This window comes from Mobula birostris, chromosome 6 (genome assembly GCF_030028105.1).
Source record: "Mobula birostris isolate sMobBir1 chromosome 6, sMobBir1.hap1, whole genome shotgun sequence".
NCBI lineage: Eukaryota > Metazoa > Chordata > Chondrichthyes > Myliobatiformes > Myliobatidae > Mobula > Mobula birostris.
Window position 1 is genome coordinate 167,437,044 of NC_092375.1, and position 26,615 is coordinate 167,463,658.

Genomic DNA, 26,615 nt, shown 5'->3' on the forward strand with positions numbered 1-26,615 from the left:
CAAGGTTCACTGGCTCACAAAGATTAGCCACGACACTTATCTCTGAAGGTTGCCTGTTACAGGTGGGGGCCGATGAGCTTTATTTCCAGAGGAGTCCCAGCAACATTGTTAAAATTGCTTCCTGGGCAGAATATATCCGGACCTGTGTAATCCGGTGATTGTGGCAGTCTCCAGCCTGAAATCAAGGATGTTACAGGGTTTGAACCGGTTTAGACCAATCGTGGTAATGTAGCTGTGAGACCTCAGTATAAGTGCATGCAGTGTTTCAGATCCAGTATTTGTAATAGCCTATCAGTGCTAAAGACGGTTAAAATAAATAGCATACTAAAGCAAAAAAGCATGAAGGAGAGACTTTACTTCAGGGACTATTCCGAAATCATTTCTTCAGTGGTGTGGTGATAAAGCAATAGGGCACTCATCTGACATCACTGTGACAGGAGGTTTGAGTTTTGACAGAGGCTGTCGCTTTAACAATGTGTGTGATGAGTTCCATCAGTCCTTCTGTGGCTTCTGGTGGGATTGTATGGTCCTCCTGGGGAAAAACTGACAGGAGCCTGGTTCACCTATATCCATCTTCCGGCAGAGACAAACCTCGGAATGGCCAAATCACTGTGGAACATTGGTGCTGAGGTGGAATCCACAGTTCTGCTCCATGCTTTGCAGCTGTAGGCATCGTGACAGAGGTGAACCACTGGAAAATAATAGAAGCAGATGAAAAAGCAACGCTGTTATCATATGTGATGTTCCACACAGTATAATACGGGTAATACAACCTCATCACAATCCTGCTACTTGATATATAGAAATGTAATGCATGAGGTCTTACGTCATATTATTACCCCAGCTCAGCAAAGCGGCTGACAGCCGTTTCTGACAAGAATATAATATAAAGGGCACACATAAAAACTTTATGTAATTTAACTGGAGAAATTTTAAAAAGCATTTTAAAATGAGGCAAAATCATTAATTCCATTTATCAAAAATGACAACATCTTCACAAATCATTTGAACACTACCATCCTATTTAGTAACATAAATTATGCGATCATGTTTAATTATATCCCTGTAATATATTCATACATATTGAATCTTATATTCTTAGTAAGAAATGTCTTGCTGCAATTATTTGAAAATCGTCTTGTTTATAATGTCTGTATAATTCAATGGGATAAAAGACCTCTAAATAGGTAATTTATTCATGTAGTAACATAAGGTTTCTTTACCATCCCTTGATCAGAATCAGCTTGTCAACCCAATAGGTGACGTGAGATGGGCTGTAGCATTTAGCAGGCTTATAGAAAATTACTGAAGCCAAGCAGAAACAGAAAGCAGTGGTGAGAAGAGGCAGATGCGAGAGAAAAAATAAGTAGGGAAAGCTAATGGCTTCAAAAATATGATCCTTATTTGCAGTGCTGGGAAGAGAGAAGCTCTGCAGGATTTCTTGGATTGAAGGATCACGCCTTTGCCAAGAATCCTGATCGCTGGCTGGCCACTTCAGCAGGATGAATGGTTGGCATCAATTACTAATTGCAGATCCAACCCTCTCCCTTTACAGTGCAAGGGCTCTCTGATCACAGCTTGCTGGAAACTAACACCTGAAAATGATCTGGGAAGCTTTAGAGAAGGCAAAACGCTGTGGGTGGAGAATGAGAGGTGGATGTGGGAAAGAGGGGGAGAGCAGATATCAAGGTTCACAGACTGATGCCAGAATTGGAATAGAGTGGTAGTCTCCATTGCAAGAGATCAGGACACTTTCTAACATGTGCAGGAGGAGACTCCTTGTAGATCACTGCTTAGAGTTAAGCTTAAGGACTCAGATGAGTTGCTAGAAAGCGTTCACTCCATGGTCTCACATTAGTGGACAAAGTTGGCAAACATAACTCCAAATTCCAGATTCAGCCAAAAGCATGACAAGTCTGAGATGTAACTCAATGTGTCTCTGCCACTCACCTTAAAATAATTTCTGTCAACCAGGATTCACATTTGGTTTGTTTAACTCCAGCCTCACATTTACTGCACTGCACGGTCTAAACCCAGTATCTCAGCTTGAGAGCACCTACAGCTCTTTGATCATGCTGACCACACCATCCAAGCACATTCCATGACACTCATTGAAATGCCTCCCTCTCCTACAGGAAAAAGTAGTGCTGAAATGGAGGGAGCTGCAAATAATAACAGGGTCGAGGGTTGGCTGGATGTCCTAAATATTGAGGAAACTGTGCCAGTCACATGGGCCATCAGTTGCTGGGGCTATGCTCAGCAGCAGGGCTGAACGTAAAATAAGAAATCCCCATTCTTCACCTTCCTTCTTCCATTGGCGGAAATGGCCAACACCAGGGGGCATAATTTTAAGTCCTGAAGGAGCCCGAAGCATCGACTGTTTATTCATTTCCATGGATGTTGCCTGACCTGCTGAGTTCCTCCAGCATTTTGTGTGTGTTGCTTTGGATTTCCAGCATCTGTAGACTTTCTCATGTTTATAATCTTAAGGTGATTGGAGGAAAGTATTCAGGGGATGTCAAAGGAGGTAATGTTTATTTACACAGAGTGGTGGGTGCATGCAATGCTCTGTCAGGGGTAGTGGTACGGGCAGGTACACTAGAAGCACTTAAGAACCTCATGGATAATAGAAAAATGTAAAGCTATGTAGGAGGGAAGAGTTAGATTGATCTTAGAGTAGGTTCACAGCATGAGTACATTGTGAGCCAGAGGAGCTGTATTGTACCATAAGACCATAAGACAAAGGAGCAGAAGTCGGCCATTCGGCCCATGGAGTCTGCTCCGCCATTTTATCATGAGCTGATCCATTCTCCCATTTAGTCTCACTCCCCTGCCTTCTCACCATAACCCTTGATGCCCTGGCTACTCAGATACCTATCCATCTCTGCCTTAAATACACCCAATGACTTGGCCTCCACTGCTGCCCATGGCAACAAATTCCATAGATTCACCACCCTCTGGCTAAAAAAATTTCTTCGCATCTCTGTTCTGAATGGACGCCCTTCAATCCTTAAGTCACGCCCTCTCGTACTAGACTCCCCCATCATGGGAAACAATGTACTGTAGTGTTCTAAGTTCTATGAACAGCCCACAGTCTCTCCACACTTACAAGTTGCAACCAGTATAAGCCTGGAGTTCCTACTCTCCACACCATAGACTTACTGTTGCCTCCTCTTCCCTTAACGCAGGAACCATAGCCAGGTGAGGTGAGGCAAGGGCAGCTAAAAACACAGTGCTGATCAAGACTTGTCATCACGAGATTTCACTCTCACAGTCGTCAGCTCACATGTGGATATTGTAGATGGTTTAAAGGTGCAGCCTCCATCAGGCCAGCTGTCAGGACAGGAAAAAGAACAGCACAAGTGCTAGTTGACCGCAAGGAAAGATTGCACATAAGTTCTGACAGAGGGGATAAACACGTCCATTTAGAGTGGGCATACACTATAAAATGCTCCATGCACTGATAAGTCTGCCGGATAGTTTTTGCTCAATGTCAGATGTACATAGGATCCTGATAACAGCCCAGCAAGACATTTTTGTTCAGAGTTTGGAAGCCAGTGTTTTTCATTGTGGAAGAAGTGATCAGTTCCTTTTGTACTCTGAACCAAGGTGGTTTGAAATGGATGGTAAAGCAGAGAAAAACTCACATCGGGAAGTACTGCGATGTCAGACCCACCAATCTTGCTAACTTGCTCACCGTGTAGCTGGTGGCAACATTTATAGCCTCATGATAGTGATGTGTAGCCTCAAATAAGGCATCAAAAATTCTGACATCTGCTCAGATGATTTTTGCTGGACTTGTCCAGACCAGTTCAGGTCGCAGATATTTAGCTTCAACCAGCCAGTGGTTAATTCTATCACATGGTTCTCATTATCTGCATACTGGGTTCATCAGCCACATCCTTGTTTTTATTGTTCAGGGCCCAACACGTGGTTTGTCAAGTGTTCAGCTGTATAGCAAGTAAATGGCACAGCAGAACAGCACAGATTCAAGGCATCATGACTGCTGCAAGGACACCAAACACTGATCTGTTATTTTATTATCCATTACTACACACCAGCTGGACACTGAAGGAGTGGAATTCCTTTTTATCCCACTACAGAGAAGCATTGACATGTGATAGTTGCAAAGTGACTTGCACTCAGGCAATGTCAACCTGGACCATGAAAAAGGGTGTAAACTTTGCCATGCCTTGTGCTCACTTCTCTGCTGGTTTCTAATAATAGAGAATGAAATATACTCACTTCAGAAGATGCATCTTCTTTTTTAATGGAAAATGGCAAATTGCAAGCCAACTACATATCTCCTGTCTCAGCTCAGAAGGAGCTACATATCTATATATATATATAAAAGATCATGGCTTCTGTAACCTTGATGGCCACTGGCATTGCAACCTTAGTCCTGCTCTGAAATGGTGGCAGCAGTAGAGGAAGATTTTAGTGAAATTGAATTTATCAAAGTGTGCACACTTCACAAAGTTTCAGAGATTCAAGAAGGAGAATTAATATCTACATGCTCAAGCTTTTCAGTCCAAATGAAAAGCTTGAGCATGTAGATATTAAGAACGAGGATGTCCTGGAGCCTTTAGAAAGCATCAAGTTGGATAAGTCACCAGGACCGGACGGGATGTACCCCAGGCTACTGCGGGGAGGAGATTGCTGAGCCTCTGGCGATGATCTTTGCATCATCAATGGGGACGGGAGAGGTTCCGGAGGATTGGAGGGTTGCGGATGTTGTTCCATTATACAAGAAAGGGAGTAGAGATAGCCCAGGAAATTATAGACCAGTGAGTCTTACTTCAGTGGTTGATAAGTTGATGGAGAAGATCCCGAGAGGCAGGACTTATGAACATTTGGAGAGCCACAATATAATTAGGAATAGTCAGCATGGCTTTGTCAAAGGCAGGTTGTGCCTTATGAGCTTGATTGAATTTTTTGAGGATGTGACTAAACACATTGATGATGGCAGAGCAGTAGATGTAGTGTATATGGATTTCAGCAAGGCATTTGACAAGGTACCCCATGCGAGGCTTATTGAGAAAGCAAGGAGGCATTGGATCCAGGGGACATTGCTTTGTGAATCCAGAACTAGCTTGCCCACAGAGGGCAAAGAGTGGTTGTAGACGGGTCATATTCTGCATGGAGGTCGGTGACCAATGGTGTGCCTCAGGGATCTGTTCTGAGACCCCTACTGTTTGTGATTTTTATAAATTACCTGGATGAAGAAGTGGAGGGATGGGTTAGTAAATTTTCTGATGACACAAAGGTTGGGGCTGTTGTGGATAGTGTGGAGGGCTGTCAGAGGTTACAGCAGGACATTGACAGGATGCAAAACTGGACTGAGAAGTGGCAGATGTTCAACCTAGATAAGTGTGAGGTGGTTCATTTTGGTAGGTCAATTATGATGGCAGAATATAATATTAATGGTAAGACTCTTGGCAGTGTGGAGGATCAGAGGGATCTTGGGGTCCGAGTCCATAGGACATTCAATGCTGTTGTGCAGGTTGACTCTGTGGTTAAGAAGGCATACAGTGCATTGGCTTTCATCAATCATGGGACTGAGTTTAGGAGCCAAGCAGTAATGTTGCAGCTATATAGAACCCTGGTCAGACCCCACTTGGAGTACTGTGCTCATTTCTGGTCGCCTCACTATAGGAAGGATGTGGAAACCATAGAAACAGTGCAGAGGAGATTTACAAGGATGTTGCCTGGATTGGGGAGCATGCCTTATGAGAATAGGTTGAGTGAACTTGGCCTTTTCTCCTTGGAGTGATGGAGGATGAGAGGTGACCTGATAGAGGTGTATAAGATGATGAGAGGCATTGATCATGTGGATAGTCAGAGGCTTTTTCCCAGGGCTGAAATGGCTAGCACGAGGGGGCACAGTTTTAAGGTGCTTGGAAGTAGGTACAAAAGAGATGTCAGGGGTAAGTTTTTTTTTTTTACGCAGAGAGTGGTGAGTGTGTGGAATGGGCTGCCGGCAACAGTGGTGGAGGCGGATATGATAGGGTCCTTTAAGAGTCTCCAGGACAGGTACATGGAGCTCAGAAAAATAGAGGGCTATGGGTAACCCTGGTAATTTCTAAGGACATGTTCGGCACCGCTTTGTGGGCCGAAGGGCCTGTATTGTGCTGTAGGTTTTCTATGTTTCTATGTTAATATGAGAATTGTCCTTGACAGTCCTGGCAAAGTAGCCTGCTCCTCTCCCTTCCCTGCCCTACAACCATCAGCAGCTGGTCTAAAGTGGCATGTTCTCTGCTCATTTTTGCTGCCATACTGTATCAGAACGGGATACCTTATTAATGAACCATAATGGGAGCAACTTGTTTGTTTTGAAGTTAAGTATTGGAAATGCTAAAAATTCAGAAAAAAAAACAAGAATTCCTTGAATACTCAACAGGCAGCCAGGCAGCGTCAGTAATGAGAAAAGGAACTAATGTTTCAGACTGATGACCTTTCTTTTAATTCCAATGAAAGGTCATTGACTTTAAAGGTAAGCTCTGTTTAAAGGTTCAAGGGTTTATTTATTATCAAATTATGAAAGCAGTGTACAACTCTGAGATTCATCTTCTCCAGATAGCCACGAAACCAAGAAAAAACCATGGAAGTCAGTTCAGTGAGAAACAGCAAACCTACCCCAACTCCTCCCCCGCACAAAAAAGAACAGCAACACGGTCATCAACCCTCCCTCCCCCACATGAAACACAGCAAGAACATTGGCCCCCAAATGCCCCTCTCCCTACACAAAAAAAAACACAAAAAGAACATCGACCACAAACTCCCTTCCCACCCGCACAAAATGCAACAAGTATATTGGCCTCCAAATCTCCCTCTCCCTGCAGAAAGAAACTAACAAAAATATGCTGCAAGAACATCGACCCCCCCCAAATCCCCCTCCCACACACAAAAAAGAGAAAATAATGGGATAAAAATACAGAATATAAAAAACTATAAGTCTGAAAAAAAGTCCACAGTCTACAAACTAAGTCCATATCCAAAAACACAGTAAATTCTGTAACATTAGTAAGAGTTTATTGCGTAAGCTCGGTTTTTAGGTCTGAACATCACCTGTAGGTGCCACATCCAAGAAAGCTCACCAATGCCTCGACTTCGTTAGAAGGCAAAAGAAATGTGGCATGTCTCCGCCAATCCTTACCAATTTTAACCAATGCACCATAGAAAGGATCCTATCTGCTCTGCACATGACCATAAGAAACTGCAGAGGGTCACGGACACCGCTTAGCACAGCTCCGAAATCAGCCTCCCCTCCATGGACTCTATTTCTACCTCTCACTCCCTCAGTAAAGCAACCAGCATAAGCAAAGCCTCCACCCACCCCAGACCTTCTCTCTTCTCCCCTCTCCCATCGGGTAGCACAAAAGCACATAATACTAGGCTCAAGGACAGGTTCTACCTCACTGTTATAAGCAACACTCACAACACGCTGGAGGAACTCAGCAGGTCGGGCAGCATCCGTGGGAACAATGAGTCGACGTTTCGGGCCGGAACCCTTCGTCAGGACTGAAGAGGGAAGGGGCAGAGGCCCTATAAAGAAGGTGGGGGAGGGTGGAAAGGAGAAGGCTGGTAGGTCCAGTTGAAAACCCAGTACTTTGAAAGACAAAGGGGTGGGGGAGGGGAAGCAGGGAGGTGATAGGCAGCAAAACAATGGGTAGTAGAAGGAGGGGGAACCATGAGGGAGGTGCTAGGCAGCTGGGGGAGGGGCAGAGTGAAATAGGGATAGAGGAAGGGAGGGGGAGGGAATTACCGGAAGTTGGAGAATTCTATGTTCATACCAAGGGGCTTGAGACTACCTAACCTAGACGGTATATGAGGTGTTGCTCCTCCAACCTGAGTTTAGCCTCCTCCTCTACTGCCATGATGAAGCTAAACTCAGGTTGGAAGAGCAAAACCTCATATACCATCTAGTTAGTCTCCAGCCCCTTGGTATGAACGTAGAATTCTCCAACTTCCGGTAATTCCCTCCCCCTCCCTTCCCCTATCCCTATTTCACTCTGCCCCCTCCCTCAGCTGCCTATCACCTCCCTCATGGTTCCACCTCCTTCTACTACCCATTGTTTTCCTGCCTATCACCTCCCTGCTTCCCCTCCCCCACCCCTTTGTCTTTCAAATTACTGGTTTTTCAACTGGGCCTACCAGCTTTCTCCTTCCCACCCTCCCCCCAACCTTCTTTATAGGGTCTCTGCCCCTTCCCTCTTCAGTCTGGATGAAGGGTTCATAGAACATAGAAAAGTACAGCACTGTACAGGCCCTTCAGCCCACAATGTTGTGCCGACCCTCAAACCCTGCCTCCCATATAAACCCCACCTTAAATTCCTCCATATACCTGTCTAGTAGTCTCTTAAACTTCACTAGTGTATCTGCCTCTACCACTGACTCAGGCAGTGCATTCCACACACCAACCACTCTCCGAGTAAAAAACCTTCCTCTAATATCCCCCTTGAACTTCCCACCCCTTACCTTAAAGCCACGTTCTCTTGTATTGAGCAGTGGTGCCCTGGGGAAGACGTGCTGGCTATCCACTCTATCTATTCCTCTTATTATCTTGTACACTATCATGTCTCCTCTCATTCTCCTTCTCTCCAAAGAGTAAAGCCCTAGCTCCCTTAATCTCTGATCATAATGCATACTCTCTAAACCAGGCAGCATCCTGGTAAATCTCCTCTGTACCCTTTCCAATGCTTCTACATCCTTCCTATAGTGAGGCAACCAGAACTGGACACAGTACTCCAAGTGTGGCCTAACCAGAGTTTTATAGAGCTGCATCATTTCATCATGACTCTTAAACTTTATCCCTCGACTTATGAAAGCTAACACCCCATAAGCTTTCCTAACTACCCTATCTGGCCCGAAACATTGACTCATCGTTTCCACGGATGCTGCCCGACCTGCTGAGTTCCTCCAGCGTGTTGTGAGTGTTGCTTTGATCCCAGCATCTGCAGATTATTTTGTGTTCACTGTTATAAGACTATTAAATAGGTCCCCAGTATGATAAATTGAACTCTTGACCTCATAATCTAACCCTGTTATGAGCTCTACCTTATTGGTTATCTACACTGCACTTTCTCACTCTCTCTGTAGCAGTAACACTTCATTCTGTATTATTATTGTTTTATCTTGTTCTGCCTCAATGCACTGTGTAATGATTTGATCTGTATGAATAGTATGTAAGAGTGTTGCATGAAGGGTGCAGCTTACATTTGGTATTTTGCACTTCCAAGAGCTCTTGTAGCATCCAAAAAAGATATATGTTGGTGAACAAAAATGTTTCACCCATATCTCAAAAGAAAAGTGTTTCAGGGAGTCAAAGCATCACCAGAAAGGTTAAATGACAGAGTATTCATTCAGTTATTAAAGATATAATTACATTAAAAAGCATAATTATTACATCATGGCTTGATGTGAATAATTTAGTTCTTAAATGTGTAGTGCTTCAACAGAGTACAATTATCACTTTAAAATTATAGAGAAATTAATGGGAATGATTTAGGATTTGTAATAAGATAACAGTTCTTCACTTGGGAATTGCAGGGAAAATATTGCAAGCAAATCCTATTATATATACAATGAAAAACAATAGTATGGAAAATTTTGGCAAACTCGTATCAATCATCCTTTCAATAACTGCAAGTGACTGATAATTTTGTTCTGCTTTTAAATCCATTAAATAATGCAGGCTTCATATTTTAAATATTTAATGAGATTTCTTTTTGAAGAGAAAAAGTTGGAAATTTCAAGATTTTCACCACACCACAGATAGCAATAGTTAATGAGTTTTTACAGTGCCTCAGCATGCCCTGCAACCAACATGCAAAAGAATGTTGTGCCCCACTAAACCAATCTTTTATATTTACCCATTGCTTAATTAACCTTATGATTTTTTTGCCAAATTAATACATGCAGTATGAGTTAAACAGCATACGTTATGAAGCCCCATGGGATATAATTTAATTCTTGCTTTGTTCCACCGTCCCATAACTCACAAACAAAAAAAATTGTTTTGTGAATTATCAGGTCAACCCACTTGTGAGATCTAAATCTTATCCCATGGGTGTTTGTAATATATCCTCTACCATCGCAATGGCCTTCTGTAATTGCTGTGAACTCGCTGTCTGCCATTTGCTGCCAGAGTCTGTAAAATAACAAACAGCAATGAGTAGGTTCAAGGTAGTTACACAAATCTCAAAGTTCAAATAACATAAACTACTTGAGCTCCACTCTCCTGGTTTATGATGTCAACTGGCTCTCTTGATTGTGTAAGTGCTTTTTGACACACAACTAGCCGCCTATTATTGGATATATTGTCGCTCAAGGAGCAGTTTTGTTTCTGCTGTAAGCTGCACAGGTTGTTTTAATGGAATGATTATGTCTGCCCTGGCCAAATTCTCCTGTCCAGACAAAAGCAAACAAACCTAATAAGACAAGCCAAGTTTCATTAGGGCTGCATGGTTCACTGTTACCAGCTTAATGATGCCATAAAGATTTTCTTTTCAAATTTCCGATGGACATTTGTCTCAGTTGTTAGAATAACTAAAACACAAGGTTGTCATTTTAAATACTTAAAGTTAAAGAAAAGTTTATCAAAGTCAGAAATTTGTGAATTTCGGAGATAACCTTTTACTTTTATTGATCAGTTTACCAAATGTCATCTGATAGGTGAGATATAATGGCTGCTCCTAATGTTATTTACAGACAGATGCACAAGCAAAGACAGAGTCATTGTAGCATTGAATCCCACTGAGCTTCAGTTAAAATGACAAGGATCTATATGGAGGTGGCAGATTTTCATGGTTGTTTGATTAACCAAGGGCAGATTAACAAATCACTATTCACATTTGAATGTTTAATATACTTGGACTGTGTCTATAGGGGAAGAAAATCACATCCTTTGAAGGAAATATTGAGCCAGAATTTCTGCTGTACAAATGCAAAGATTATGGAGGCTTATGCCTAAGTATACATTTGGGGAAAGTCTTTTTTCTGTTCTGTATTCACACTGAATTAAGCATTCAGATATTAAGTTCCATGCTTTAAGAAAGAAATTCTCATATTCATTCATAGGTTGATTCCGAATAATTTATTTGCATTCCCAGTAATGAAACGTTTCTATCATTCTGACACTTATCCATATGGGAATAAGAAATACCACAAGTATTTGTACTGCGCGAAGATGATGGCTGATAAACGAACGAAGAGCAAAATATTGCAGATGTAGGAAATCTGGGGAAAAAAAGGAGACGCCAGAAACATTCTGTAGGATGGGATGTATCAGTGGAGAGAAGGGTGGACTCATGTTCCAGTTCAGTGGCCTGGACCTAACATTTCTGGGTGCAGGTTCTTGTGATAATTGAGTGGACAAGGGAGCCTGCAGCTGTATATTGTCCTGGGTTTTAAGGGTAGTGAGATAGAAAAAGTACAGTGCTAGGCATGGAGGGGGATCATAAATTAAAGTCCAGGGGAGGCCGGGGTTCCCAACCTTTTTTATGCCAGGGACCAATACCATTAAGCAAGGGGCCCATGGACCCCTGAGGGGAGGGTTTATTGATTAGGCGTGCTTTGGAGGCAAGCTTGCTGGGTGAGAAGGTAACACTTTTGCACCTCCTGGGATGAATTAAATTCCTCTGATGACTTTCAGCACCTTTTACCTGCTGATAGTTCCTTTTCAATACCATTAGTTAAATAAAATGTAGTTGTAAACATAGAGTCACGCATCCTCTGCCAAAACTACCTGTCTCCTTTTAGCGGGTTTGTCACCACCCCTTCCCAGCTCTCGCAGTTTGTGGGTTAAAGCCAGACGATCTGAATCAGGAAATATGTCCAATAAGTTTCAAAAAATTTCTTTGTGAAAATGCCGGTGAGTAACTATTTACTGAAATACTTGACAGATCCTTATCGGATTGATGTGTTAGGAAAACAGATTTCATCAGCAACCCACATCAGAATGAGAAACTTGAGGTAACAGTAGACAAGGGAAGTTGTAAGCATCCTTGTAACAGCAGGAGGGGATTTTAACTAGCTCACTTGGGGATGACGGATGCTGTATGTCACATAGCACAAAAACAGGCCCTTTGGCCCATCATTTCTACACTAACCTTTTTGCCCATCTACATTTTTCCTCATATTCCTTTTTAAGGATCTGTTTAAATGCCTCTTAAATATAGTAATGTAGTTATCTGATTGCACCTTTTGGCAGTGGGATCCAGCTATCATCTATAGTTAATCTGAAGCAGGGATTATTCCGAATGGCCTATTTTTCATTCTGGTGATCAGTTTTGAATTTTTCTTTCCTATCAGGTTCCCCTGTGTCTCTTCCACTTTCCAAATTGCTGATCACAACCAAATCACATTTACCCCCGCTACTTCATATTAGCTAAGAACCCTGACATCTTGGTGTAGACTTCAGCCACTAGCTTGCTGCATCTGCACTTACTAATCTCAGATAGCTCTGCTTTTTTTTTTTTAGGTGGTTTGTTTCATCCAGGAATTAATATTCATTTCTTTCCCCCACCTTCTTCTTTGCTCAAGATCCATATTCCATGAGCTGAAGAATTTATGTCAGAATTTATTAATTTACCGATACCACACATTTGGCAAAAACAGAGATTTTATTTCAAGGCTTTTTTTCTTGATGAACCTACACACAAAAATCAATGAGCATCACTGGTAAGATAAAGCTCAAAGCCAACCTTTCTTGAGAATGCAATAAGTGCTTAACTCTTCTCGTAACGTGCTTTCCATTGAATAATACTGCATTTTTAATATTGCACGTAGCATACAACATTTATAAGGCATGGATGTTGGGGAGCAACTTTAATACCCACATTATCAGCTACTCACGTTATAAGTGAAACTAACATTTATCTAATTTTGGAAACCTTCCTTTTTAAGATAATGCATCATGATTTTCACCCCACTCAGCCCCTATTCTATGCTCTTTCTGTGTACCACAGGAACAAATTTGCAGCATTGAAATGCCAGTCTTCTCTCAAAACTTAACTGCTCTCTCCACAGTACATCCATTGTTAGAAGGGACTTTCAGAAACAAAGGTGCTGGGAATATTGCTCCCTTGCTGGGATCCTAGATGCATTATTTTTTTACTGAATATGTTATATCAAGGTTGTGCTATATATTATTCAACAAGAATATTATCATGAAGTATGTTGTAGTAAAAGTAATGGAAAGTTACATTAGTTATGTAGCTCATTTCAAACAGATTAGGAAATACAGTATCTACCATTGTGCAAACCTTCAGCACACTGGCTGATCTAACACAATAAAGCTGAGTTTACTTACTCACTTTTTCAGATATACAGTATGTACTCCAGACCACTTACTTAAAATATACATTTTGCGAGTCACGTCTACCTGATTTTCATTCTTTTGCTGTACTTACAGCTTTTGCTGCCATTTAGTTTTACACAGGGATTTAATGTGCTTTTCACTAACGATGTGCCAGGAGAGGAAAATTGGAGGAATGTGGAGCAACATGAAGTGCTAAAGATCCTTAATATGTCAATCGACAAAAAATACACATATAACCATATTGACTGAGCTCACTAAGCACTTACAGAAAAGGAAGGCCATTCTCTGTGTCTGAAACTATCCCTATGCTTGGGTTATTTCTACATCTTAATGCTTTTTACTGATCCTTGGCTTTCTGTCTGTGTCCCTCTACTCAGGGCTCAATACACTGACGATTGTATCATACATCACAAATTAATGCTGAAGATCTTCAGTTGAATATACACATTCACACTGCTTTATAATATATCAAATTGCTGTGTGGTAAGTAACAGAATCTCTATGCCCTTTATTTTCAAGCTGACAAATTCATATAACTGGTAAATGTATAGACATCCATGGACCAAATATTTTCTTAATTAGCCCCCATAATTTTAGTAGACGGCTTGTATAAATCTTGTTTGCGCCTTGCAGACATGACTTCTGAAATAACAACTTCAAATTGTAGAATTCCCTCTAGGATATTCCCAGTGAGAAATCCCAACAATAATTTCTTTTTGGATCACAAGTTCTTATCAACTGTTCATAAATTGGAAAAGCCTGACTGTAATACCTTCAATAGATTTTGGCCAGGTACTGAAACTGGTTCCAAATTATTAAACACATTATTTTACAAAACATGATCTTTCATCGAAAGTGTGAGGAAATTGACTGACATATGCTAGACTGACAATATTCAGTATGCTGAGCAATGAAAACATGAATAATTGGGGAACATATTATGCTTGGATCAGGATAATACATTAAAATGTTATGCCTGCATCAGGAATTTTACATGATGGAATAGCTCGGGTGAATCAGAATTCTGTTCTTCAATCAAAGTTTTGCTGGAAACCAGCTATGCATGTAGCTACACAAAGACTTTAAACTCCACTGTTTTAAGATAAATATGAATTTATTAAAAGAAAAAAAAAGAATCTTTAGACACGATTTGAACTTAGATGCATGAGAAAGCTTTTCTTCGTTCAAGACCAAACCACAGAAATGCTTCCTTTAAATTAAATCTGTATAGAAGCTTGTGCTATTCAAGGCTGATGTAAGTGACCCGCTCTTTAAATAAGTATGTAGCTGTATGTCAGTTGTGCTCCAGTCCCTCTCACAGTGGTCACAGCAGGCATATTATTACTGCCTCTGATTCCAGAAACGAAATGAGCCATGGCAAGAATGCAAGTAGAACATAACCCAAAAACAAGCACATTGTTGTCATGGGACTCAGCCTATAGATTTTAGTCCTTAATCTGTAGTCCTTAAGAAACCACTGTAAAATAAGGACAAAATAATATTGTAGGGTTCTGTATCTAAACCAGAACCTAAATAATTAGAAAGCCAGATTTTCTAATGAGTTAAAGTTTATTTCCATGGTAATAAACAGAATAGAACTACATGATATGGTTACTTACTTAATTAGACTATGCTGGCAGAATTCATCTCAGCAGTAGCAGTTCCCTATTACTTGCCACAGTGCAGTTAAATGGAGACCAAAGGATTGTACTAACCTTCCTTCAACACTTTCCTGTGATGCCACCCAAATCAAACTCAACTTACTGCTGTTTAGACCAGAAGACCATAGGAGCAGAATTAGACCATTCAGCTCATTGAGTCCAGTGCACCATGTGATAATGATTGACTTATTTTCCCTCTCAACCTCTTATAATGGTGCATGGCAAGTAAAACTTGTGCTGCCATGACAAAAAGTTAGACTTTGCCTGTGTATTTGTTTAGTTGTATGTAGCCTAATGGTCTGTAATGACTTTTATTGCTATGTGTTTTGCTTTGTTCTCTCCACCCCTCCCCTTTCTCTGCAACTTAAATTTGTTTGGTAATATTTCTTCAGTTGTTATGAAAGTTCATCAAAATAAACTATTACCTCCATTTTCTCTCTCTCTCCACAGATGGAGCTTGACTTGCTGAGCATTTCTAGTATCTTCTACTTTTATTTTAAGACTAAATGCAATGCTAAATCAGCTGTGCAGAATGCAACACTTTGCACTGGTGTACGAGTTTCTGATTGGTAATCCCTATAAATGTTCATGAGCAATATAGAACAAGGGGCATGAGATAGAATTTGGAGATTAGAAAAGATACGTCGGAAGGTAGGAGCTCAGAAGTTTGCTATTCCTTATAAACAGATACCTCAAGGTCATAGAATGAGAAAATCTTAGTCAGATTCCTCAACTACCTTTTTAGTAAGTGTGTTGATTAGTAGCTGGTGCTCTGTTATTCATTTTGGGAGGCCGAACATCTTTGTCTACATTGCAATCTAGTTACTGCTACCTTGAATTTCTTGACCACCAGGTATTATCGGGCAGCTTTTGGCAACCTTTGCCATATAGACACCACTGGATAATGATCAGTTATCCCAGGTATGTTATCTGCTTCAGATCTATCCTAAAGATACCCAAGCAACAAATGCAGTACAGTTACTAGGGTTGCCAAAGTTGAAAAAAGCAATTCATTCAGCTTTGTGGTAGTCAAAGCAATCCAAATGATTGTGCAGGAAAATCCATAATTCCATTATCTCAGCTTTAAGTTCGAGTATTTCATTGATAATGCAGATAACAATTTTGGAAATGGTAAGGGTGCACCTTGTTAACTGGCTTTAATATAGTTATATACAATTAAGTAACCAATGCCATGGTGCAATCTCAGATGAAAGATGATATGTGGGAGTGAATTACAGAAATAGAGATAGAATGGGAGAAGAACAAGCCTGAGAGCTACATGATAATTAAAGCTGCTGTGACTGAATATTAAACTGTCAGTAAAAGTGAAGAGTGTGACTTTGCTGAACAGATATTAGATTACATACAATTATTTCATTTAAACTGAATGAAAATCAATCTGAGGCTCTGCAATGTATCCAAATGTTACTAAAATGTTATTTACGGGGAAATGCCAATTGTGAAAATCACTGATGTAGTACATTCATTGTTCATACTGTGGAACAGAGACGTTACTGGGCACAGTAATTCTGCTGCCCTTTATCAGTTATTTATGCAGAGTCTGGTTGGAATTTGGAACACACTGCCTGCAGATGTGGTGAACGCAGAATCTATTGTGGCCTTCCAGAGGGAATTGAATGAATATACGGGGATGAAAACTGTGCCAGGCTACGCAGTAAGGATTGGTGTGGGAATTCGATAGATGTACTGGTAGGCTGTTGCTAAAGACATAATGGACCAAATAGTCCTCTGTAAAACAGTCTGCGTTTCTGTGATTCTTCCTGTAATTCCCCCTTCCCCAGCCAAACAATGGTCCATTCCTGATCAGGGAAGCAAGTCAATAATCATTACCCAACCCCAAAGATCGTTACACATTGGCTTTTTCTTGCTTTGTGCAGGTACTTTGAATGTAAAGAGAAACTTTCTGATTCAGTTGATATTTAAGTCACTTCATGTGGGGACCTCTGAATGTGAACTCTTGTTCTACTGCTCCATCATTTCCCATGGACCACTGCTTTCCTCTGTACATTACATTCTAGGCTATTCATTTCAAGTAATACAAATATTATTTGACCATAAGACCATAAGATATAGGAGCAGAAGTAGGCCATTTAGCCCATCAAGTCTGCTCCACTGTTTCATCATGGCTGATCCATTTTCCCTCTCAGCCCCAGTCCCCACATCCCTTCATGTCCTGACTAATCAAGAATCTATCATCTTCTGCCTTAAATATGTGTAAAGACCTGACCTCCATAGCCACCTGTGGCAATGAAATCCACAGATTCACCATTCTCTGGTTAAAGAAATTCCTCCATCTCCATTCTAAAAGGACGCCCCTCTATTCTCAGGCTGTGAGCTCTGGTCTTTGACTCCTCCACCACAGGAAACAGCCTATCCACCTCCACTCTATCAAGGCCTTAATGGGTTATTCAGAATTAATAGAGTAAAGTTTTTAATAAAGTACATAGGGAAGACTTATTCCGTGTACTTCATGCTCTTGGGATGTCTCAATGTATTTCATAGTCAATGAATATTTTTAAAGTGTACTCACTGTTGCTTTATAGGCAATTTGTGCACATCAAGATTTATATAAGTAACAAATGAGATAAATGACTATAGTATTGCTACTAACATTTAGTGTTCAGCATCTGTTGCAGAGCTACTGTAAGTTTTATCACCTTTTGAGACCACAGAGCTCAAAATTCATTGTGTTACTCAGTATAGCTGATGAAATTTAATGCTATTTTTTTCAAATGTTGTTCATGCCATTCCGTTTTGTTTACTAAGAAAGTGAGTATTTCAAATACATTTTCCAACTGTGATATGAATACATTGACATATGGCTAAAATATTTTACCACGTGTTTTCACTGCAGAGTTCCTCTACCACATGTGTTTTCAAGCGTAAGTATAGAGGAAAAAAAATACTCCTGCTGCTGGAACTGATGCCAAACCCCATTCAGTCTGGAAAAGATAATACATGACAAGCCACTAAGAGATACCCGCAGTAGATATGTGGAGTTGAAAATGATACAAATGTTTGTGTGTGTAAGTATTCGCAGCCATGCCCCAGGCAATGTTCGACTGCAACTACTGTCAGTGGTGTGGCCATTGCCAGGAAATCAACAACGCATCATTACTTGCTGTCCTAATCATGATGTCAGAGCATTTTCCTGCCTGTGCATTATTAGTGAATGCTTTTACCCAAAAAAAAGAATCATTCAGCTATTGGGCCTATTTTACTAAAACCTATTGAAGACTGTCTGTCTGCTTTGTGGCTTAATGAACTATACTGAGGCATCACTGGTAGAAAGCTGGTCTATCTTGCATCTCAGATCTGAGCTTGTAGTCTGTATTATCAAAGCAATGCTGTTTTCACCTAGGATGAATAAATCAGCAATTTCTTTTAGTTTATCTTCACAGGATGCTGTTCTGGAATAAGTGAACTTTTGTTGAGATTATGTGGTGTCTTACTTCTTTGCCTTCTTACTTATAAATTATTAATTATCTGTTATGACTGTTTATGTGCTATTTGTAACTACATGTTTAAAGCAGTACATTAAGTAACATGCAGTTTATTAGTTTGAATACTAGCAATCTCATTGAGAAAATATGTATAATACTACAGAAACTTAACTAATAAAGTGGTCACTGAGTGTATATTATGAATGGTAAGGCACTAGGGGACCTAATGGACTAGGAAGACCGAGGAGAACAAGTACATAGTTCATTGTAAGCAGTGTCATAGGTAGACAAGTGTAGTGAAAAAAGCATTCAGCATGCTAGTCCTCATCAGTTAGGACAATGAGTATAGGAGTTCGGACATCACATTGCAGTTGTAGAAGTCATTGGTGAGGCTGTACTTGGAGTACTGTGTACAGGTTTGGTCGCCCTGTTATAGAAAAGATGTGCTTAAACTGAAAAGAGTACAGGAAAGATTTACAAGTTGGCAGAACTAGAGAGCCTGCGTTATAGGGGGTGGTTGACAAATCTAGGTCTTTATCCCTTGGAATATAGGACAATGAGAGGCAATCTCATAGAAACGTTTAAAATTAGGAGAGGCATAGATAAGGTGGATGCTAACAGTGTTTTCCTCAGAGTAGGGGAATCCAAACTATGGGGCGTAGATTTAGAGTGAGAGGGGAAGGAGTTAAGAGTAACCTGAGGGGCAACTTTCTCATACAGAAGGTTATGAGTATATGAATCAGTTGCCAACTGAAGTGGTTAAGACGGGTACAATACTGTAATATCATTTAAGAAACACTTAGATTGATATATGGCTCAGATTTCCAGTTCCAGTTCCAGCCTGGATCAGCTGAAGAACTTGTATTCATGCTGCATTGCTCTATAAGACTCTGTAACTATTGCACTTTCTGAAACCTCCATGATTCCTGTGCACTTTTTATTCTGAATACCCAGTGAAACCAAGAGGACACAAAATAAATGTTGTTCACTGACCAGGCCTGGGGATAAAATTCTGTGTGGCCCCGCCGCTGACTGAACTAACATAGCCTATAAGGAGTTTGTAAGTTCTCCCTGTAAACGAGTGGATTTCCTCCAGGAGCTCCAATTTCCTCCCACACTCCAATAATGTATGGGTTAGTAGGTTAACTCATCATTGTAAATTATCTTGTGATTAGGCTAGTGTTAAACAGGTAGGTTGCCTGAAACTCTAAATCAATAAATAAATATTAAGATTAGTTTAATAAGAAAAATCATAAACATTTGGAACATTTTGAAAAGAATATTGCTCCTATATTTGTTCAGGGCTACAGAGAGTGCTGCAGTGGAGAGAGGTGTAGGTATACTGAGGATGTTACAGTAAGAATCTTAGATATCCTGCTGTTTTTCAAAGGCAAAACATAATTAACCATCTCATATGCTGATACTTCATTGCAGGTTAGCAACATGAAACTTGAAAGATTAGCAACCCGAAACAATGGGACAAGATCTATCCTTCAGATCTATGATGGTATTTGCCGACCAATATGTCCGTACTAGAACGAGGCTGGAGCGTGCTAGTCAAGGGACTTCTGCACCACCTGGCTGTATTCCTCACTGAATCCAATGCTAATTTACTCAGATCTTCTTGCTGTCAGATTGGAAACCTGCCCACAGATCATTTACCAGGTTTCCAGATATTTCCCAGTCACAGAGTAAGACAGGCCGTGCTGACAATCAACAAGCCAGTTACGCTAACCCAGCACTATTTCTCCTCACATTTCTATCACCCCTCACCCTTCACCTGCCCCCAGATTCTAACCGCTCACCTACTGTCCAGGGACGATTTACAATGGCTACCTAATCTACCTTCCCACATGCCTTTGGAATGCAGGAAAAACCAGATCACCTGGAGCAAATTCCTTTGCTGCCAGGGAGAATGTGCAAATTCCACAAAGACAAGATTGAATGCAGGTTTCTGGAGCTGAGTGGCAAGTAATCAATGGGTGAAATAAGCTGCTTGAAGAAAAGTTTCTATACAATTTAGTTATTTTAATTATTTTACTATTTCCATGTTATCTTTTTAAAAAGCAATCTTAATTGATCAAGTTAATTTTTCACAGGTCTTGTAGAATTATGAATGTCAGGGTGAGCCAGGGTGTGGAAGAGGCTTCACCACTGTCGACACTGTTCTTGTCTCTTCAGCCAGTCAGTGACATTGGAAAAGGTCCTACATTGCCCTGCTCCTCATTGGTGTGCTGGAAGTGCCATCGTGGTCTAGAATGCAGATGATCCACACACTCATGGTAATGGAAGGCTTGCCCCATCGCATATGCTGCCTGACTTGCTGCATAAATCTTTAGTGTTCTCACCCGCTCTATTTCAAGACCCTTTCTTATGCTTTACTCTCTCAGATTTCTGCCTCCTTCACCAGGAACTTCAAATCTTAATCTCGCCATATCTCTTACCACAGTAGAGAAAATGCTTTCATTACAGTCACTAATTTATCCCTCTTCGTCGATTTTGGCTGGTCGGCAGTCTTTGGCTAGTTGACCATTCTCTGCACCACCAATAATGATGGTGCAAGTTCAGCCACTTGTTTCCACCCCACTAGCTTTCATTCTCATGCCCACACTAGTATCAATAGCTGATCTTTCTTCTCATTCATTTGCACCAAACAAAAACACTGTATCAGTTTTCACCAGTTCAGTCCTTGTCAGGGCAATGGAGGTCAGTTGCTTTGAATTCTTTGGCATTACCATATCAGAACATCTGTCCTGGTACCAGAATTTAAGCATCATCACCAAGAAGGCACAACAGCACCTCTACTTTCTTAAAAGCTTGGATAGATTTGGCATGTCACCAAACACTTTAACAAGTTTTTATAGATGCACAGTGGAGAATATCATAAATGGTTGCACCACAGTCTGGTATGGAAACACCAATGCCCAGAATGGAGAAGGCTACAGAAAGTGGTGGGCACAGTCCAAATCCATCACAGGCAAAGCCCTCCCTACCATGGAACACACTTACATGGAGCATCCAACATCAAAGACCCTGACTACTCAGGCCGTGCCCCCTTCTCACTACTACCATTGGGCAGGAGGAATGGAAGCCTTAGGTCCCACAACATCAAGTTCAGGAACAGTTATTACCCTACAACCATCAGGCTCCTGAATCGACACAGATAACTCCAACCATCACTACTTTAAACTGATTCTACAACCTGCAGACACACTTTCAAGACTCTTGCTGTCAATATTGTTTTTTATTTGCACAGTGTGTCAACATTTACACATTGGTTGTTTGTCAGTCTTTGTCTATATAGCTTTTCATAACTTCTATTGTCTATTTTTCTTTTTTTCTGTAAATGCCCGCAGGAAAATGAATCTCAAGGGTAAGATTTACATCGTTTGATAATAAACTTATTTGGAACTTTGGACTTTAGTGGCTATACCCGGCTGTACTTCACAGTCACCTATCTTTCATTGCCTTTAAATTTTCACAATATTTCACCAATATCCCCCACTGTATAAGCAGGAATTTCCTCCACTGAAGTACTGAGACTACCAAAGCCATCAAGAATTCTGTTCCCCGGATAATAATTCCATCCCTTTCCCTGGCAACTTTCTGAAACTGAACTGAACTGCTCACTATCTTGATGCACTGAGTACTCAGCTTCATCTCTTGTGCATGTTCAAGATTACCTCTTGCCTCATCCATAACACTGTCAGTCCTTAACTCAGTTCACCTGCAGCTGAAACCCTCATCTGTGACGTTGTTTTACTTTCAAATTTGACCATTCTAAAGTCTCTAACCTTCCACATTTCACTCTCTGTTAGCACAAGATCACTCAAAATTCTACTGGCCATGATATTTGCATCATCCCATTCAACCAACAACATCATGTTTGCTGACATTTACTGGCGCTTGGTTAAACAAATTCTCGCGATTAAAATGTTCCTGGCTTCCTAAATTCTCCATGATCTCATTCCACCTTTTCTCTGTAATTTAACCCTACAACTCTCAGAGATAAACTGTGATTTTTCCACTTAAAAATTCTTGTGCGTTCTGGAATTCATTACTCCACCATTGATTCTTATATTTTTACCATATGTCCCTAAATTCTGGAATTCCTTCCCAAAATATCTCCTCCAATATGATCTATAAAACCTAATCCTGCGAATCAGCCTTCAGTCGCCTGTTGTAATTCGTCATTCTAGATTCTCTTATTATTGGATAACAGTTTTGATGAAGCACTTTTGACAATTTTTACTAGAGCTATGAATTTAAATGCAGATTCAAAAACTATCAAATATATCCAACATTTTCTGGCTTTGTTTTACACTACTTGATAATGCTTCCCAGTGGATCAATGGTATAATTGATGGGTGGACTCCTTGTGAGACAAGAATAAGTAGATGCAAGCTAAAGACTTGATTGATCACTCGGCTGGGAGAGAGGAGATAGGAAGATGGGCAGAGTTGGGAATCAGATTGCAGGTGTTGACGAAGACAAAAGCAGTGGTCTTGTTGGACCTAGAGGAAATATGCCTATTGTTCCTGACCTAATTGTACTATTACTAATTACAGGAACAGAGTGGGATTCTCCCTCCTTGGTTCCTTTAACCTACTGAACTTCCCGATCTCCAGAAAACAATTTTCCACATTTTCTGAAAAAGGAGCCATGTATTTAAATGCTTTTACAATTTAACCAGTCTCCTGGGAGCAGACTGGCTTCCTGCACTCACCCCCTAGTTCCCCCCACTCCCATTTCTGCGAATGCTGGAAGCACAAAGGCAGATTGCTTTTTAGTTAAAATTGCTCCAAAATGTTCAGGTATAAAATAATCCTAAAACCGACCTTCACGGTTTATCAAGTGCATCTGCACACAACGACCCACCACTGGGCCTTTGCACAGAGGACACTGTGCAGTTTATCCCAGCATTAGATTTTTAAGCACAGAATAATTGAATTGTTTGTAAGTGTTGCTAGCAAACAGAAGAAATTTAGCCCCAATGTTTTCTTCAGTTAAAATTCATAGGAGTATTGGCTCCAGTACAAATGCAAGGTTAAATACACAACATACAAATTGAAATACTATTAAAAGGAAATGATGGAATATTGTTTTATGTAGCTAATTAATTTGGAATCAAATATGTTTTTAAGAATTTAGGAAAGCTTTATAGGACTCTTGCTCTATTTTGAACATTTCTGCGGTGACGGTTCCTACTAATGACAATTTCAGTCTACCATGGTGCCCTAGAGCCCTCAAGCAACTGAATTTACCTCTTTTGCTACTGGATAAAAAGCTATACAAAAGCCAACCAATCAGTTATTGATGAAAGAAAACTCAATAATCTTTAGCATGAATTATCTAGCCTCACCGAGAACCCAGTACATTCACAGAAGCTTGCTGAAGGACTGTGAGCACATGGTCAACCTACATATGGTTTAAATGAATATGATTGCAATCATGGTGTGTGGAAATTTCTTAGCTTCTTTATGTAGTAATGTTTGGAAGTATAAATAAAAGTGCAGAAACAGTCACCAAAGTGAGTGATAATGTTAAATGGAATTTGACATAATGGTTTACTCTTACTCACAACCTTCTCTATATGGCACAGAAGTAAACGCTGAGCAGCATCTATGCAAGAAAAAGCAACATAAATGATTATTTGCATAATTGTTCATTTTAAATTCACTGCAAGCAAATTTAAAATATATTCCTAGTGTTGCCAGAGCCTCTCAGTCAAAACTCTTGCTACTAGCTTTAGTGAGATAATTAGTTCTACTTTGCTCATTCAAATCACTTACAATAATTGTTTGAGGTTACAGATCTGTTCCTTTCTCTTTGCTGGTACACCCCATTCAACCCGAATCCAAGCATCATGTTGACATTGCCTCAGTCTACAGTACCACACCACCACAGGGGATCCATATTCAGGCGTCACCGATCGTTGACCTGGCTATTGTTGTTTGTGATACTTACTGGTAAACTTCACAATCAATACAACATCAGCCAGGGAAGCTCTTGGGACTGAAAATCTGATACAGCACACTTAATCTTAGAGCCAGACTGTGCTCCCTGCTCTGCTGCTAAACTGAGTAGTTGGCCTACTTGATGCTGCATTATTGTAGCAGAGGTCAGATGTGAGCTGGTTTGGCAAGCTCTGATGAATGGCTGTTTGCAAAGAGCCACCTCTTTCATCCAACAAGAGACAGTTAATAATGATAGACTATAACAACACACATGAAATTCCTTGTAGCTTGTTTGCAAGAGATTGTTTCATCTGGGACTGATAGAGTACCTCTGGTTAGAGTGTAATGCTCTAACAATTAAATGGCATTTTGCTAAAATAGGCAGACGCTGCAGTGACAGTTTTTGAAGCATAAAATACGTGTAGTGACAGGAATAACAAATTAATTGGGCCTACAAAAGGAGCTTTATAAAGGTGAAGTAAACACACTTGACTGTGTAATTTTTTTCATAAGCAGTTAAAAGTTGATTGCTTCTAAAAATAAGCAGAAGACACAAAACAGTTATAATGGATTTTGACACTCAGGCATTTTGTTGACACGCCTGCATTAGAGAATCATAGATTAGAGAAACTCATGGAAGCATATCAGAGAATCATTTTATATATCTATATCCTTTATGTTGCATAAGCAATTGTGATTTGCTGCCTTGTATTAATATTACATATTAAGGTTTCTAATTTCAAAAGGAGAAATACTAAAGTGAAGAATGTCTAAAATGATTTTGCTTGAAGGGGAATGTCAGAGAGATTTTATTATCCTTAGTACAATATATTCTTAGCCTCAAATATAACAGTTCCTGTAGAATCAAAGAATCTCATTTGTATAAAGGTTATAATTTGGGGTGAAAATAATTATCTTATGTATTGACTGAATCATATAATCATCCTATATTAAATAGATGTATTCATTTGTTAATTGATTATGAAACAGCAAAGGAATTAACTACCATACTCTAAAAATGGAATTTACAGTTTAAAAAATTCACTAAAGAACAAGCATTACTAACATCATTCTTTATCCAGCTGAAGCCTTCTTGCAAAGCACAAGTAATAGCTTATAATAAATAATTTCAGGGACTAGGTGGTGCAGTATGCGAACATTGTCCTTTGTCCTCGGAGAGCTGAGTTCCCAGCTGGAACGAGGATCTCCTCTCTCCGGCAGTTATTAAAGCTGCTATTTAAAATGAATCTGCACATTCCCTGTTCCCTCGCTGCGGTCACAAGCACACAGAACAAAACTGTTTCCACACTTGAAAGTAAGTGACACAAACCCCAGAAATCCCTGCTTTCAGAATAGAAGCTGTGAAAAGTGAAACGCTATTGATGTGGTTCTGATGAAAGGACCCTATCCCAAACATTAACCTGAATTCTCCATTTTCAGAGGCTGACACTGTTACGAGTTTCCTTTATTTTCAACTGTAACTTCAAAATTTCAGCACTTTGATAATTTCTCCCTTTGCCCTCTTGGAGCTAATGGGATATTATCTTTAAACTGGCATACTACTTAATGAAAATTCCCTTTTCTTTGTCAGGAGAAATAGGTCCCCTCACCCCAGTTTCATTGTAATCTGTTGAATCACTTTCACTTTCATCACTGGAACGTCTCTGTCAGCCCCCTTTCTAGTAGTAGACTAACAAAGGAGATACACATTTCACTTCCTACAAGATTTGAAGAACCCAATGTCTGCTTGAGTGGAACAATGGTTATTCAAGTTGACTAAATAGATTTATGTGCCTGATTAGAATAAAGCTTGACTGTGGTTTGCAGATGTCATTCACCACAGTTTTACTGAGTAACAATTGCCTCGAGCATATGATTAACTTGCATTAAATCAGTCATGTGAAAATGTGTAGCATTTTCAGGACATTCTAGATAAACCAGAGTTAAAGTGAATGGAAGCCTTTCTGCATTGCTAGATTGTTGGTGTCCCTGGCAGCAATCAGGCAACAGGAAACACTTCCAGGCCTGGGACTTGTTAACGTTTTGTTGGTGAATGGGAGGTACAAAGTCTGTCACCTGGTCTCAGCCACAAGGATGGAGGAAACTTTTGTGTGGAGATCATCTACAGCTTCATAAAGAGTTAGGAATTACATCAACCTGTTATTAAGTATCATGGGTGGACACCATAAACTAAAGCTAGTAAAGGGGGTAT

At 40.3% G+C, this 26,615-nt stretch overlaps 1 protein-coding gene across 2 annotated transcripts in view; it reads right to left on the reverse strand.

The window, feature by feature from the left end:
* Window positions 1-398: 398 nt before the first annotated feature.
* LOC140199556 (juxtaposed with another zinc finger protein 1-like) overlaps window positions 399-26,615 on the reverse strand; it is a 350,439-nt gene continuing 324,222 nt past the window's right edge. Inside the window, exon 6 of one of the 2 annotated variants that reach the window (XR_011886446.1) lies at window positions 399-691. The gene's annotated coding sequence lies outside the window, so the exon portion shown is untranslated. Of the gene's footprint in view, window positions 692-10,068; window positions 10,151-26,615 lie in introns of those variants that run through there. The other variant, XR_011886445.1, reaches the window with a different exon arrangement.